This window comes from Somniosus microcephalus, chromosome 2 (assembly GCF_052327205.1).
Source record: "Somniosus microcephalus isolate GS21.2 chromosome 2, FLI_Smic_1.0, whole genome shotgun sequence".
Taxonomy (NCBI): domain Eukaryota; kingdom Metazoa; phylum Chordata; class Chondrichthyes; order Squaliformes; family Somniosidae; genus Somniosus; species Somniosus microcephalus.
This window is the reverse complement of record NC_140988.1, coordinates 106,483,872-106,501,783: the sequence shown is the minus strand read 5'-3', so window position 1 is coordinate 106,501,783 and position 17,912 is coordinate 106,483,872.

Sequence of the window (17,912 nt, the reverse complement as noted above, 5' to 3'; positions counted from 1 at the left end):
TTTTATAGTCCGTGCTGAGGAGGGAGACCGGGCGCCAGTTCTTAAGGAGGCGGAGATCGCCCTTCTTAGGCAGCAGGGCAATGACTGCTCTGCACCAAGAGAGGGGCATCTCCCCGGTCGCCAAACTTTCCCCCAGGACCCGCGCGTAGTCGCCCCCCAAGACGTCCCAGAACGTCCTGTGGAACTCCACGGTCAGCCCGTCCAGCCCCGGGGACTTTCCCCTAGAGAGCTGGCGGAGGGCGCCGGTCAGCTCCGCCAGGCCTAGCGGAGCGTCCAATTTTTCGGCGCCCTCCGGACTGACCTTCGGCAGGTCATAGAGTCATACAGCACGGATAGAGGCCCTTCGGCCCATCGTGTCCGCGCCGGCCATCAAGCCCTGTCTAATCTAATCCCATATTCCAGCATTTGGTCCTCCCACAAAACTCTGCGGGCATCCTCGCTGGACGGATCCGGAGAGAACAGAGCCCCGTAGTAGGCGCGGGTCTCCGCGCTGATTCCCTCCGGATCCGAGACCAGAGATCCATCGTCGGCCAGCAGCCCCAAGAGCTGCTTACGGACCCCCCGTCTTTTTTCCAGCGAGTAGAAGAAGGGGGAGCCGCGGTCCAGGTCCCGCAGGAGCTGGATCCGCGACCTCACGTACGCGCCTCGGGACCCGACGAGCTGCAGGTCCTTTAGCGCGCCCTTCTTCTCTTCGTACACCTTCCGCAGGGCCGGGTCCTCGACGACTTGACCGAGACGGGACTCCAGGTCGAGCACCTCCTTCTCCAACCGCCCGACCCGGGCCTCCCGCCTCTTGGTCGACCCCTTCGTGTACTCCTGACAGAAGAGACGGATGTGAGCCTTGCCCACGTCCCACAACAGCCTCAAGGAGGGGAAGCCCCCCTGCTTCCTTCTCCAGTCGGCCCAGAACCGACGAAATGAATCCCGGAACCGCGCGTCCTCCAGCAGCAGGTTGTTAAAGTGCCAGTACGCGGACCCCCCCCCCCCCCGCGTGCGCAGCGGAACGAGCTCTGCCCACACCAGGTGGTGGTCCGTGCACGGCACCGGCCGCATGGAAGCCGCCGGAACACAGGAGACGTACGCCCGGGAAATGTAGAGGTGGTCGATTCTGGACCACCCTCCTCCAGACCTCACGCTAGTGAAGGCGCTGGAGTCGGGATGAAGATTTCGCCAGACGTCCACCAAGTCGAAGGACCCGACCAGGTCCCTCAACTTCTCCATCGCCGCCGGGCATCGCGAGGGACCCGGACGGTCCCTCGCCTCGAGGGTGCAGTTAAAATCCCCCCCCGAGGATGACGCACTCGCCCACGTCGATGGAGCCCAGAAGAGCGGACACTTCTTCAAAGAAGCGCACTTGCTGCGCACCGGCCTGAGGGGCGTACACGTTCACTAGATGGAGCGACACGCCCCCCAGGCGAACAGTGACCTGGAGCAAGTGGCCCGGCATGTGCTCCTTGACCCCCAAGATCTCCGGCTAAAAATGCGGGGCCAGCAAGATAGCCACCCCGCTGGAATTGTTGGAGAGGTGACTCATGCTGACCCCTCCTTGCCACTCCAGGAGCCACGTGGCTTCATCTCCCGGAACGGTGTGGGTTTCTTGCAGGAAGCACACCGCATACTTCCCGTCCCGAAGGACCGAGAAGTTATTGAATCTGCGGCGCACCTCCCTGCTGCCGTTGATGTTGAGGCTGGCTATGGTTATCTTCATGTCAGAAGCATAGTGCAACCTCTACCTACACCTAACGGGGGGAGGAAGCGCAGCCGCCACTTCCTCAGCAGCCCAGTGAGAAACGTTCTGAGCCGACGCAGCTCGAGCGGGTTCACACCCTCGTCCGCGCCCATGATCTTAATGGCGGCGCGGACGGATACGATGAGCAGCGCCAGCTCCGACCACCTGTCGAGGGCCAGCCGGACCTTATTGCGCCGACCCAGGCACGTGGCCATAAAATCCCGGAGTTCCCTTACGGGAATGAGGGGAGACTCGGCAAGGGGCACGAGGTCATCCATTGCCTCGTCGGCGCTGGAGTCCAAATCGTCCTCCGTGCCCATCACCGAGTCCCCATCCTCCTCCAGGGGGTCGTCACCAGCGGCCGACCCGTCCGCCGTGCCGTGCAGTGCGCAGCGAACGGCTCGGCCGCACCAGCCAGCCCGGCCTCCGCCCGGATCCCACCCCCAGGATCGGCGGCAGAGGATTCCTCCCTGGTCTCCTCTAGGGGTGCTGGGCCAGAAGACGGCGGCGGTTCAGAGCTCCCCTCCGCCCCAGACGCCGGAACGACCGGAGAAACCGGGGAGAGAACAATTCCCAGCTCCTCCAGTACGTCCGGCACCAGAGACGAAGCCAGGGGGCCATCCTCCTCCCCGCCACCAACCTCCGACCCAGCGGATGGGGTGTTTTGAATTAAAACCTCTACCAGGTCAAGCAGCCCCTGGGAGATGTCCGGGTCGCATTGGGCGAGCTCATTATCCTCGAGCTCGCCCGACCCAGACCCCAGGCCGCCCGACCCGGCGAGGGGTAACGGCACCGATAGAATGTCAATTTCAATTTCCGACGCGGGTTGTTCCGCGACCCCCCCCACGGGCAGGGTCTCGTCCCCATCCCCGGGAGGCAGGCGCCGGACAGACACATCTGCCTCAGCCTCCCGAGGGACAGGCGACCCCTGCCGATCGCTGGTGATGACGACAGCGGAGGGGGGGGGCGCAGTATCCGCGGCGGGCGACGACCCCCCCTGCTCGGAGGGACCTTCCTCCTCCCGGTCCTCCTCCTCTTCCAGGGGGTCGCGCCTTTTTAGCACTGAGGGAGCGAGGGAAACCTCCATGTCTGCAAAAGCCTCCTCCTCAGCTCCCTCCGGCGGAGCAGGTTTGTCGGGTTCCTCGGGCCCGGGCCCGGCCGAAGGTATTGCCGTTACCGCTGCGGTGGTTGCGGCCACAGGCTCGGGCACGAGGCCCCTCCCGCTCGCGTCTGCCCCGATTAACTCTGCGAGGAGCGCGGGTGTAAGGGGCGCAAGGGGCAAGGGCTGGCCATCCACGGGGGGACCTGCCGTAAGGTGTTTATTTTTTCCCCGCGCCGCCTTTCCGGCCGGACACGCTCCCTCCCCCCCGCCGGAGGCCTTGGTGGCATCGGCCCCCGACGTCAACCGCGCATCAGATGTTCTCGATGCGCGGGCAGATCCGGGGGGAGGAGCGGCGGCGGCGCCAGCCTCGGCCGCACGAGATGATCCGGCGGCCTTGGAGGTGGGGCAGTTTTTCCTGATGTGCCCCACCTCCTTGCAGGCCTGGCACCGCACACCGTCCGACGTCCAAAAGACACAATAGGCGGTCACCTCGTGGAGGACGACGAACGCCCCGTCGGTGTCCTCCTCCCGCGCCAGCTGGATAAACAGCTGGCGCCGGAAGGAGAAGACGTGGCGAAGGCTGGCCTCCCGGAAGCCGAGCGGGATGGGTGCGATCCCCGACCTCACCTCCCCAAGTTGACCTAAATGGGGAAGGAGGAGCTCACCAGGAACATAGGGCGGGACGTTGGAAATGACGATCCTCTGCGCGGTGGCCTCGAGAGGATCCACCGGCAGGAAGGTCCCGCCCACGGTGAGCCCCTTGGCGACGGCCAGGGACACCGCCCGCTCCGACCCCAGGAAGAACACAGCCTTCCCATACATTTTTGAGGCCGCGACGATGGCTGAGGGGCCGACAACCCCAGCCATGGCTTTAACGCAGGCCTCAATGGTCATTGTGAGGTGAGTGTAGCTCTTCACCCCAAGCTTTTTTGTTATTAATCTGAATGGTGACGGGGCAGCAGAAGCAGCGGGAGCAGCTGTGGCTGCCACTCCTGCATAAGTCCTGGCTTGCCCCGCCACCGGCGAAGATGCAGTCACCATTATGGGGTGCTTTTATAAGGGCTACACTCGCCCCAAGTCACAGGCCTGAAGGTTTTAATGGCCTCAGGTATTTTTTGGTCCTCTATTGAGCAGAGGGATCTGATTAAAATGAAAACACACCTCTCCCCTTATTGATTGAAATTGGGAGAGGGGCCTTCTCCCCTCTGCTCAATAGGCAATTAAAAAAGAGATGAAAATGAGGTGCCTCAGAGAAATAGGCAGAGAGAGACAAAGAGAGAGAGAGAGGGGGTGTGGGAAGGAGGGAGGCCGCAAGTGCAGTGTTGCCACTCAGGATGGTGGGTGGGTGTTGGCAGGGGTGCACTCTCCGATGGGATTTAAAAGTCTTTGGTGGTGGTGGTCTTCTGGCAGGGGGAGAAGATGTCTTCACCTGGGAAAGCTGGAGATGCGCAGGCTAAGTCCTGCAGCAGGTCTTAACGATGCAATTAATGGAAATAAAGACTTCACCTAGGCAGCTCCAGCTGTCCCAGGCCAGGCAATAGAAGGGGTGCTTATTAGTGGTGTGCATGGCCCAGCTTTTAACAAGAGCCACACACACACACATAGACACCCCTTGATGATCCGGCCTTGTTTCTTCTTTTCTCCCCCCACCTAAAATACAAAGTCTTTGGGAGAGTGCCCCAAATAACACCCACCTGTAGATGTTCAGAAGAGGTGCTTTTGTTCTTCCCTCCTTCCAAACAGTTGGTGGTGGTTGGTTGTTTCTCTCCCCTCTCTCCCTCTCCTGAAGTGGAGACCAATTTGGGGAGGCAGTAATGGAAAGGCCTCTTCCCCTGGTTGGTGTTGTTGCTGGCCTCCTTTCTCCTTCTCCTCCTCTGTCCTATCTCTCCAGGCACCTCAGTTGCTGTGATGATAGTGGAGGAGGTGGAGGTGGTGGTCTATCGTTCTCCTCCTCTTCCTGGTCAGGAGACCGCCACTTTCCACTCTCCACTCTCTTGGTTTGGCTGCTCCTTCTCCTCCTGCTGACTGAGGCAGCTGCACAGCCAGAAATGCTGGAACAGAGGGTCACTGAAGACTCTTAGTGATTGAGGGTCAGGGCGGAACTGAGGTACACTTTGCTCCGCAGTGTTTATATACCGGTGTGGTCACCACCGCTACTACAATGTACAGGAGCCGTTAAAAAGTAGTCCATCACCTTAAGGTATCCTCTTAAGGTAGTACAGGTTACTTACACTACAATTCCTCCCCTTTTAGCTTAACAGTGGACACCCCCAATTAATACACTACATGGATAACATATATACAATTTACACACAAGAACTGTCCAAAGATTCAGTCTCTGAGGAGGCCTCCTGATCCGGCCCGGATAATGCCTTTCAGGGATCTCTGGTTCCCGTTGCTGGGGTGACTCATCCACTTGCTCTCCTATGGATTCAACATCATCCAATACATTCGAGTCTGAGGTAGATGCTACAGGCTCAATAGGTTCTTCAACTGGTGTCTCTGCCGTAGACATGGGGTCGACCCTTGTTCTCGATTCCACAAGTTGGTCAGCATGACGTCGTATTACGTTCTCTCCAACGTCTATCGTGCACATCAAGGGTCCCTGTCGTGCACGAATTGTCCCAGGTTGCCATTTATCATCCCTATAGTCCCTGGCCAACACTGGTTGTCCTATTTCAAAACTACGAGTGGCCTTTTTATTTACATGCTGGAATTGCTTGTTTTCGACTTCCCGTCGCACATTGGGTTTTAACAAATCCAACCGGGACCGCAACCTTCTGTTATAGAACATTATGGCAGGGCTTTGATTTGTCACTGCATGCGTGGCGTTTCGATACGCCATTAGGAAATTGTCCACCTTGTGTTGTAGTGGAATATGATCTTCACTCATGGCCTTTATCGCCTTTTTGAATGTTTGTACAAATCTCTCGGCCAACCCATTTGTAGCCGGATGATATGGGGCAGATGTATAGTGTTTCACCCCATTCTTTTTCATGAATTTCTGGAATTCTTCTGACACGAACTGTGGTCCGTTGTCTGAACATATTTGCTCCGGCAATCCATTCCTTGCAAATATGGTTCTTAGAACTGCAATCGTCCTCTCAGAGGTAGTGGTCGACATCTTAATCACTTCTGGCCATTTAGAATGTGCGTCTACTGCTATCAAAAACATGGAATCCATGAATGGACCTGCAAAGTCGATATGCACACGTTGCCATGGGGCTGAAGGCCATTCCCAAGGATGCAGCGGTGCAATTGGAGGTGCGTTCTGAACTTTTTGGCACCCTGAGCAGCTTTTAGTCAGATCCTCTATTTGTTTTTCGATACCTGGCCACCACACATAAGCCATAGCAAGGCTTTTCATCTTGACTCCCCCCCAGATGACCTTCGTGCAATTCTTTTAGAACTCTCTCCCTTAATTTAGGAGGAATAATCACCCTTGTTCCATACATCAATGTTCCTTGACATACGGACAGCTGTTCTCGTCTGGCTGAGAATGCTGGTAACAGTGGTTCGCCATGTGCTGGCCATCCCTTCACTGTCAAGTCGCAGACCCGAGACGGTGTCGGGTCATTTCGGGTCTCTCTCTCAATACCCGCATTGGTGACTGGTAAGCATTCGATGATGGTCGAGTGAAATATCTCGACAGGGTCAACTGCCGGTGCCTCTTCCGCTGTAGGTAGTGGCAGGCGCGACAGCCCATCAGCATTTCCATGTTGCTTTGTACCTTTGAATTCAATATCATATTGATGTGCCCCTAGGAAAAGGGACCATCTCTGAAGCCTCTGCGCCGTCATTACCGGAACACCCTTCTTAGGGTTGAAAATGGAAACCAATGGCTGGTGATCTGTCAGCAGCGTAAACTTTTGGCCTTGCAGGTAATGGTTAAATTTCTTAACTCCCCACACGAGGCTGAGAGCCTCCCTATCTATCTGAGCATAGTTGCGCTCAGCGGAGGTCAATGATCTGGATGCGAAAGCGACTGGCCTTTCCGAGCCATCTGGAAACTTATGTGAGAGCACTGTCCCGATACCATATGGAGAAGCATCACAAGCTAAGCGAATAGGCAGCGTTGGGTTAAAGTGAGCCAACACTTCCTCAGAGGTGATCAGTGCCTTGCTCTTTTGAAAAGCCCGCTTACAATCATTGCTCCACTTCCATGGTATTCCCGTTTGCAAAAGAGTGTTTAGCGGGTGTAACACCGTGGATAAATTTGGAAGAAACTTGTAATAGTTAACCAACCCGAGGAACGACCTCAACTGGGATACATTTTCCGGTGCTGGAGCTTTGACAACAGCTTCGATCTTGTCAGGTGACTTATGGAGCCCCTCCTGGTCAATGACGTGGCCGCAGTACGAGATTCGCTTTTGAAAGAACTCGCATTTCTGGCGATTACCTCTTAGCCCATATTCTTTCAATCTGATGAGCACCTGCTCCAAATTCGCGAGGTGATCATTATCGTTATCTACTGTAATCAGGATGTCATCCAGGTAGCATTGTGTGCCTGGGATTCCCTGCAATACCTGCTCCATGGCCCTTTGCCAAATCGCTGGAGCCGATGCCACTCCAAAAACCAGCCTATTATACCGATATAAGCCCTTATGTGTGTTGATTGTGAGATACTGTCGTGACGCTTCATCAACTTCCATCTGTAGGTACACCTGCGCCAGGTCTATCTTGGTGAAGTGCTTCCTGCCAGACAGCGAAGCGAAGATATCTTCAATCCGCGGAAGCAGATATTGCACCGTGTGAAGAACTGGATTAACAGTGATCTTGAAATCGCCACAGATGCGAACCTTCCCAGGTTCCCCCGGCTTGTTGCTCAACGAACGCTTCATGACAGGAACAATGGGTGTAGCCCATTCTCTCCAGTCCACCTTGGACAGTACCCCTGAACGTTCTAGCCCTTCCAGCTCTGCTTCCACAGCAGGTCGTATCGCATAAGGCACCGGTCTGGCTTTGAAAAATTTTGGGTTTGAATGTTCTTCAACCTTGATGGTTGCCGTAATTCCTTTCAGTGTTCCAAGTCCCTGTTGGAACACCTCCTTAGCATCGTCTAAGATTTTGGACAGTCGTTTAGGTTTGACGTCGTCCTCCTTACAGGCATCCACAGTCAGTGCTTGTATGGAATGCCAGTCCAAATTTATTCTCCGGATCCATTCCCGTCCCAGTAGTGGCGGACCTCCATCAGGTAACACATACAAGTCCATTTTCTGACTTTCTTTATCATTGTAGGCCACATTTACTTTTATCTTTCCTTTGGGGTATACTATTTGCCCATGTCCTGGGTGTCCTTGTGCACCAGTCGCTGAAGGTAAGCATGCAGGTGCAGCAGGCGGTTAAGAAGGCAAATGGTATGTTGGCCTTCGTAGCAAGAGGGTTCGAGTACAAGAACAGGGATGTCTTGCTACAGTTGTACAGGGCCTTGGTGAGACCGCACCTTGAGTATTGTGTGCAGTTTTGGTCACCATACCTGAGGAAGGACGTTCTTGCCATGGAGGGAGTGCAGTGAAGATTCACCAGGCTGATACCTGGGATGGCAGGAATGACGTATGAGGAGAGATTGTGTCGATTGGGCTTATACTCACTGGAGTTTAGAAGATTGAGAGGGGATCTCATCGAGACCTATAAAATTCTGTCAGGTCTGGACAGACTAGATGCAGGAAGGATGTTTCTGATGGCCGGGGAGTCCAGAACCAGGGGTCATAGTCTAAGGATAAGGGGTAAGCCATTTAGGACTGAAATGAGGAGGAATTTCTTCACCCAGAGACTGGTGAACCTGTGGAATTCTCTGCCACAGAGGGCGGTGGAGGCCAGTTCATTAAGTATATTCAAGAAAGAGTTGGATATGTTTCTTGAGGCTGAAGGGATCAAGGGATATGGGGAAAAGGCGGGGACAGGGTACTGAGTTTGGATGATCAGCCATGATCACATTGAATGGCGGAGCAGGCTCGAAGGGCCGAATGGCCTACTCCTGCTCCTATCTTCTATGTAATCTCTGTATCCCTCAGGGGAATGTGCGAGAATAACCTTTTGTAATCTTGCTTATTCATGACCGTTAATGCCCTGGTTCTGGTCATGCGTTGTCCTTCCGCAACGATAGCACTTTACTGCGTCCAATGCCATTTCATTGGTGCTGAATTCCAGTGGCCTTTGCTGTATCTCTGCAGCGCCCCGTGCTGCTGCCTCGTGGGATGCTGCAATGCTGAAAGCTTTGTGCAGCGTAAGATCCTTTTCCTCTAGCAGTCGCTTCTGGGTTCCTTCCCTTAGGAGCCCACACACAAACTTATCTCTCAGTGCGTCTGCTAGTCCTGTTCCGAACTGGCAGTACTTTGATAACTTTGATAACTTGCGCAGTTCTGTTAGGAATTCAGCGTTGCTTTCTTCTTTAAGTTGAATTCTTTTGTAGAATTTAAATTGTTCCGCTATCAGCAGCGGCGTGGGGTTTAAATGCGCTTGCAGGATAGTAACAATATCCGCGAAACTCTTCCCTACCGGTTTGTCTGGGGTTACCAGGTTCCTTAATAACCCGTACGTCTTCGCACCCATCGAGTTTAATAGGGTTAGTGCTTTCTTATCATCAGGTACATCATTCGTTGTACAGTAAACTTCGATGCGTTCCACATAAGTGGCCCAATCTTCCACATCGTTATCAAAAGCAGTGATGTTACCCGTTTTTGGCATCCTTGCTGAGTTTCTCCTTTCCCTTCGGATATTATTTAATATGATGACTTTAAAAAAAAAAAATTAAATTTAAGATGGCGGCTTTTCCCGCGCTTGTCTTCTTCCCCCGCCGACTCAAGATGGCGATTCCCGCGCTGTTGCCGTCCACGCCTCCCAGCGGCCCTTCCTGCCTTTATTTTCCTTGCACTGCTGCTCTTGTTGCCCTGCCGCTCCCGCGGTCCTTGTGGCCATAAAATGCTTTTCTGGCTGCTGCCCCAATTGCAGTCCGGCCCCTGACACCAGCTGCGGTCGTGTTCTCCGCCCTTTTCTTCGTTTTCCCTCCCCTTCTCCCACTGACAACTCGGCCGACTTCCCCCTCGTGCCGCTCGATCGGGCTTACCCGCCGCTGTCGTAGAAGGGATGATCACTGCCTGTTGCTGATGTTGGACTTCGTGGCCAGAAAACCAACCCGGGTTCCCGATGGCCTCCCGTGCGATGCAGTGCTCAGCAGGATGTTGAGGGCGGATGCCCTTTTTCGACGCCCGTTTCTGAGGACGAAGCTTCCTTGGATGCAAAACTGCCGCTAGGTACGATCAGACTCGTCGCCACTGTTGAGTCTGTGTTTACAAGTGCAGTTATACTGAATAACAGGACACAGACTACAGAAGTAAGTAAACAGGTCTTTAGTGATTGAGGGTCAGGGCGGAACTGAGGTACACTTTGCTCCGCAGGGTTTATATACCGGTGTGGTCACCACCGGTACTACAATGTACAGGAGCCGTTAAAAAGTAGTCCATCACCTTAAGGTATCCTCTTAAGGTAGTACAGGTTACATACACTACAGAAAGGTAAGTTTATTTTTAGCCCCTTTAGAAACTGTAATTTTTTCAAAAATTTAAATTATTGTTTAAAATAGTTATTTTATGTAATTTATAGTTATTATAAAAATGTGATTTAAAAAAAAAAATTATTTGAAGTTTGTTATGTTTTGGGGCTGAATTGTATTCATAGACTTGACAGGTCTTCCTGTCAAATCTATGAATACAGATTCCCTGCTACCATTGGCTCTCCATGACCCACGTGATCCCAGGGGACGCTTCAAATTAACTGCGCCCTTGGGATACGCAAGCACTGCGCGCCGGCAGTTGGAGCAGGCCCAGGATCGGAATCCCATGCGGGCCCACAGCACAACGGCCGGCGCGCTAGGTAAGTGTAGGTTGGAGGCTTGCATCCGCGGGAAGCCTCCCACCCGAATTTCTGGGCCAATGTTATCAAGTTACTAATTATTTATGGCCTTGGTGCCTTCAAATACTACAAATGAGAGCATTTTCCCATGTTGGGCATATGGGTCTCCTAGCAAACAGCTTTCTTATTGAGGTAGGGTTGCAAAGGGGTGGAAAGTTTCCGGTAAATTTCCGGCAATTTTCCACGGGAAGTTTAGCTTGGGAATTTTGCCCAAAAAAGCACATGCTAGCATAATATTGTTTTTTTTGTATTTCTTTTTTTTCCACAGGTCCTCTCTTAAAATTACTAACAGAGATGGAATCTTAATTATTAAGGAATTTCTTAATCAATATATGTTTATCTTCTTACTTGGCTTGTTTTAATAATTACAAGTTTTGTGTGTGACTGTGAACAAATGTGTCCTGATTGGTTGGATGAGCGATTAGCTCCCTCTATTTGTAATATTTGCATATCGAATTGTGATTGGCCTGCAGGCATCTGTAAGACTGCTATAGTTTTTTTAAGATCCAGGTTAGGGGTCCTGAGGGAAGTCATTTTGTTTTCTGCTGATGTTGTGATGATGCAGTAAGTAAATCAGACTTTATACCAAATAAACCAGTTACTTGTTGAACTCTGTTGTCCTTCAATTTAAAATATACAAAATAATACACGATTGGTGATATAGCGTCGTGTGTGTACAGGTCATGCTTCCATCACATGGAGCATCAGCAAAAATGTACTCACCCTGTTGCAATCATGCTGATCGACCGCAGTTCGACACAGAGATGAATGCCCTTTATTTCTCTGCATAGAACAATGCCACGTTTACCGTTGGATGTGTGGAAGCATTTTACCCCAGGCATTAAAGATGGAAAGACTGTGTACATGTGCAAACACTGTAGAAAGCCATATGTGAAGAATGCCACAAAGATGCAGCAGCATTTATCCAAATGCAACAACTTCACTCAAAGCTCACAGCAGTCAGCCCAGAGTTCCTCTGCTTCCATTCAAGAAGATGATGGTTCTCATTCAGCATCAGGCTCCTTATCATCAGCAACTCCTGGCCCACTTGGAAGGTTCTTTGATACAATGGATAACCATAGCCAGAAGAATGCAGATGAGTGCCTTGCTCGAGCTGTATATGCAACAGGATCACCCCTCATGCTCACAGCCAATGTGTACTGGAAGAGATTTTTCAATGTTATTCGCCCTGCATACTGTCCTCCCACCAGACATGCTTTGTCTACTTATTTGCTGGAGGCTGAGTATAACAGAGTCCAAGGAAAGCTCAAAGAAACGATAGCGATGGCAGACTGTGGTGCAGTTATCTCAGATGGGTGGTCAAATGTACGAGGGGAGGGCATCATAAACTACATCGTCTCCACTCCTCTCCCAGTGTTCGTCAAGAGCACAGACACGAAGGACAACAGACACACAGGCACATACATTGCTGATGAGCTGAAAGCGGTCATCAACGATCTTGGATCACAAAAGGTCTTTGCAGTAGTTACTGACAATGCTGCGAATATGAAGGCTGCTTGGGCTCAAGTGGAGGAGGCCTACCCTCATATTACGTCTATTGGGTGCGCAGCTCATGGGCTTAACCTGCTCCTCAAGGACATAATGGGTTTGAGAACCATGGAAGCACTGTACAAGAGAGCCAAGCAAGTTGTTAAGTATGTCAGGGGAAAACAGGTAGTTGCAGCAACCTACAACTCCAAGCAAATGACAAAGAACAAGAACATCACACTGAAGCTGCCCAACAACACTAGATGGGGTGGTGTTGTCATAATGTACAACAGCCTTCTGGAGGGTAAGGAGTCGCTGCAAGAAATGGCAATATCCCAGTCTGGGGATATGGAAACCACCATCAAGAAAATACTGCTGGATGATGTGTTTTGGGAGAGAGTGGTTAGCAGCCTTAAACTACTCTCACCAGTAGCATCTGCAATTGCTCAGATTGAAGGAGATGACGCTGTCTTGTCAGATGTTCTCAGGCTTTTTACTGATTTAAAAGAACAAATCAGCATTGCCCTGCCCACATCCCTGCTGCTCAAAGCAGAGGAGAAGGCAATTGTTCAATTCATACAGACGCGTCAAGAATTTTGTGTCAAGCCGATTCATGCTGCAGCATACATGCTGGACCCAAAGCATGTTGGGAGACCAATACTTTCTGGAGAACAGATCAACAGCGCTTACAGTGTGATTTCTACCCTCTCACACCATCTCAATCTGGATGTGGGCAAAGTTCTGGGAAGTCTGGCAAAGTTCTCTACCAAGCAAAGTCTTTGGAATGGGGATGGGATATGGGAATCATGCAAGCATATCAGTGCACATACCTGGTGGAAGGGACTTTGTGCATCTGAGGCCCTGTCACCTATTGCATCGGTGCTACTCCAAATCCCACCTTCATCAGCGGCCTCTGAACGAAACTGGTCACTTTTTGGGAATACGCATACAAAGGTGCGCAACAGGCTGACTAACGAGAGTGGAGAAACTGGTGGCTATCCGGGCGAACCTACAACTTATTGAGCCAGATACAGAAGTGTCCACCACACAGCTAGACACTGACACAGAGGAGGAAATGGACACGTCAGAGTCAGAGAATCAGGAGGAGCAATGAGGAGTAGAAGACTCAGAAGACTCATGAGTAGAAGACTCAAAGGGACAAAATAAGGACAAATTACAGGCTAAATAAGCTGACGCTCTTTTTATTTTATTTTAGATGGGTCTTTTTTGTGGGGGTTCAATAAAGTTCAAAATTATAACCTAAATAAAGTTTTGAAAGCCTGTTTTTATTTGTATGGAACAGTATGTCTATTTTGACGACAAAGATAATATAAGGGTCAGAGACAAAAACCATCAGTGTGCAAAAAAATTCAAAATTCCCAAAAATTCCCATGGAAAGTTTCCTCTTTTAAAAATTCCCAGAATTTTGCAACCCTATATTGAGGTAAGGGTCACCTCTTCACCTGGGAGTTATAGTTTTGGAGATTTCAGCATTCTCTGTCTCTTAGCTTCTTTGTTCACAAACAGGGTCAAGATTCACTCTGGCTAAAGTGTGGAAGCAAAGCAAGCTAGGATATCTTGACTATTGGCTTATCTTTAAACCATTTTCATAAAATATTCTAAGGAGAATTTAAAATTGGAAGCATTGGGGTATCGGAAACCAATGTAGTTCAGCGAGGGCAGAATTGATTGGTGAGCAGGAGGACCTGGTGTAAGGCATGTGATACGGTCAGCGGAGTTTTGGATAAGCTGAAGATTACGGGGGCGGCGGGGGGAGGATGTAAGTTCAGCTAGGAAAGAATTGAAATATTCGAGTCTGGAGGTGGCGAAGGCATGGATGAAGATTGTTGATGCAGGTGATGTAACAGGAGTGGAAGTAGGAAGTCTTTGTGAGGGAGAACATGTGTTGGAAGCTCAGTTCAGGGTCAAATGGAACATAGAAGTTTCAAATAGTCTGCTTCAGCCTGAGATGTTGGATGGAATTGAAAGCAAGGGTACAGATTTTGTGGTGGGAGCGTAATATGATGGCTTTGGACTTCCTAATGTTTAACTGGAGGAAATTGAGGCTCATCCAAGACTGGATATTGGACAATTTAGTTCAGGACAGGTGGTGGAGAAGTAGGGTTGGGTCTCATGAGTATACATGTGGAAGCTGACCTTGTCTGCAGATGAATTTGCCAAGTGGCAACATGTAGATAAGGAAGAGTAGAGGGCCACTCCAGAGGTAGAAGTGTAGGGAGGGAAGATGAGCCATTACTGGAGATGTATTGGCTATGATTGAAAATATAAGATAAGCGCTGTATGTAGGGCACCATCCACAGGCGCTCATGTATTCTCTTCTCTCTTTCACCCTTTTATCTGTATTTCTCATTTTGTTTTCAATATGCCTCAATGTGGGATTTGTGTATGTTCTCTTGTTACAGAAAATATACACAGTATTTCTGTTAACATTTTTTATATCGGGTATGGTAGTGTAATGGCTATGGTATGGAACCAGTGACCTTGACCTTGAGGTTGTGAGTCATGAAATTGAATTAAATAAATCTGGTAATTTATTGTCTAGCACCAGGAAAACTGATCATCATAGGTTCTATGTTATTGTTTAAAAAAAACTTCAGAGAAAGGAACTTGCCACCCCTACATGTGACTTCAGTTCTACAATATGCCCTCTGAACTGGCTTAGCAAACCACTCTGTCCAATCGCTTCAACAGACATTTTAGCAATGACCCAGACATCAGATTAGGACAAGACTTGTCAATCAAAGTCCAGTTGACCCTGCAAAATCCTCCTCACTAACATTGAGGTGTCTCAGCCAATATCCCAGACACCTCCTTCACCATCTTTATGTATGTCCCATCCCTTCCCAAGAAATCTCATGGCCTCAAGTCAAACAAGACCAAAGAAATCTTCTGCTGATTATCATCTATTAGTAATTCAATGCGCATCCAATTTAAACACCACTTGAGGAACCATGAAGGGAAGCAAGGGTACAGAATATGAACTGGCTGGGACTTAAGTGCCCACCAGCAATAGTGATTCTGTAGTACCATTGCTGGCCAAATCCTGAAGGACATAGCTGCCAGACTGGACTTGCATCAGCTGGTGAGGGAACCGACACAAGAGATTAATCTATATGACCTTGTCTTCACCAACCAACTTGTTGTAGACACGTCCATCCACACTAGCATTGGTAGGAGTAACAACTGCACCGTCGTTGTGAAGACAAACTTGTCTTTGCTATTGCTGTGAATTCTGCCATGGACCTGTGTCCATAGCAACTCTTGCTTTCTCTCCATTCTGCTTGATTGCTTTTTGCAATTGCCAAATTGACTTGGCAAAAGTTAGCAGGTCCGTGTGGTATTGGTGATTGAGAGAGTTCAGGTTGTTCAGAGGAATACCCTAAATTGTGCAATTCTCATTTAATAGTGTTAGTGGCAGATTTAGGATGATGTGGCTGGCTATATCTCATTAATGTTTAACTTGTTTCAAATGCAGTCACTAGGTTGCAAGTATATTCAAATCCTGGTCAGTTTGTGTGATCTAACTGCTATTGACTGATGCTGCTCATGCAGAGCATGGATTGTCAATAATATAAGCTGAGGAAGTGAATGGATTGTGGGGTACAATTCCAGTTAAAAACGCAAAAAAATGGCACTACTGGAAGAATGGAAAGGAAAAGAATGCCTTTGAGACAGAAGAAACAAAACATTATTGATTGGATTGTTAAAGGTAGGTGTCTGAAGGAGGAAAAGCAAAAAAAAGGTTACGGTGCATTGGTACTGCAACGTGGCATCCGTGTGAAACAGTTTCTGTAGTCAGTGCTTGACTTGACATTGGTGCTAAGTGGATTGAGACTCCCTGAATGATAGCCTAACTCTGTTTTGCTTTAGAGGCAGAGCAGGTTCTAACTCTGGATTTACACTGCACACTGATGCCAAGCTTACAGTCTAAATTCACTCTAATAAAGGCCAGAATCTTTTGCAATAAGAACCATTACTAACAAGTGGTGAAGATCTAATAAGCTTGGAGACTATAAAAACATAGTCTAGTTCAAGTAAAAGGGAGCAAAGCAGCAGTTGGCAGCAATAAAGTAAATTAGATTCATGGGGCAGAAAAATGCAGAAAGAAATGGGGAATTTGGGGAACCTTATTTCTCAGTAGTGCATCAAGAATTTAAATCATAGAATCTTACAGCACAGAAGGAGGCCATTCGGCCAGCCATGCCTGTGCCATCTCTTTGAAAGAGCTGTTCAATTTAGTCCCACACCCAGCATTTTCCCCATAACCCTGCAAATTAGTCCTCTTCAAATACAATTTCCTTTTGAAATTTCCTATGGAATTGATTCTACCACCCTTTCAGATGGTAGGTTCCAGATCTTAACAATTCTGTGTGGAAAAAAAAATTCTCCTCATTTACCCTCTAGTTCTTTTGCTAATTATTTTAAATCTATGACCTCTGGTTACCGACCCATTTGCTAGCGGAACTAGTTTCATAGAGTCATAGAGTTTTACAGCACAGAAAGAGGCCCTTCGGCCCATCGTGTCTGCGCCGCCCATCCATCCCTGTCCAGTCTAATCCCATTTTCCAGCATTTGGTCCATAGCCTTGTATGCAATGGCATTTCAAGTGCTCATCCAAATGCTTCTTGAATGTTGTGAGGGTTCCTGCCTCTACCACCCTTTCAGGCATTGAATTCCACATTCCAACCACCCTCTGGGTGAAAAAGTTCCTCCTCAAATCCCCTCTAAATCTCCTGCCCCTTACCCTGAATCTATGCCCCCTTGTTATTGACCCCCCCACTAAGGGGAAAAGTTCCTCTTTATCTACCCTATCTATGCCCCTCATCATTTTGTACACCTCAATCAGGTCCCCCCTCAGCCTTCTCTGCTCCAAGGAAAACAACCCCAGCCTGTCCAGCCTCTCTTCATAGCTGAGGCGCTCCATCCCAGGTAACATCCTGGTGGATCTTCTCTGCACCCTCTCCAAAGCAATCACATCCTTCCTATAGTGAGGCGACCAGAACTGCACACAGTACTCCAGCTGTGGCCTCACCAGCGTTTTGTACAGCTCCATCATAACCTCCCTGCTCTTATATTCTATGCCTCGGCTAATGAAGGCAAGTATCCCATATGCCTTTTTAGCCACCTTATCTACCTGCTCCGCTGCCTTCAGGGATCTATGTACATGTACACCAAGGTCCCTCTGACCCTCTGTACTTCCTAGGGTCCTACCACTCATTGTGTATTCCCTTGCCTTATTTGTCCGTCCAAAATGCATCACCTCGCACTTTTCAGGGTTAAATTCCATTTGCCACTTTTCCGCCCATCTGACCAACCCGTTTATATCGTCCTGTAGCCTGAGGCTTTCCTCCTCGCAATTTACCACCCCACCAATTTTCGTGTCATCTGCGAACTTACTGATCATACCTTTTACATTCTCATCCAAATCATTTATGTAGATCACAAACAACAAGGGACCCAGCACCGATCCCTGAGGTACCCCACTGGACACAGGCTTCCAGTCACAAAAGCAACCTTCGACCATCACCCTCTGCCTCCTGCCACTCAGCCAGTTTAGGATCCAACGCGCCAAGGCACCCTGGATCCCATGGGCTCTTACCTTCTTGACCAGTCTCCTATGCGGGACTTTGTCAAAAGCTTTACTGAAGTCCATGTAAACCA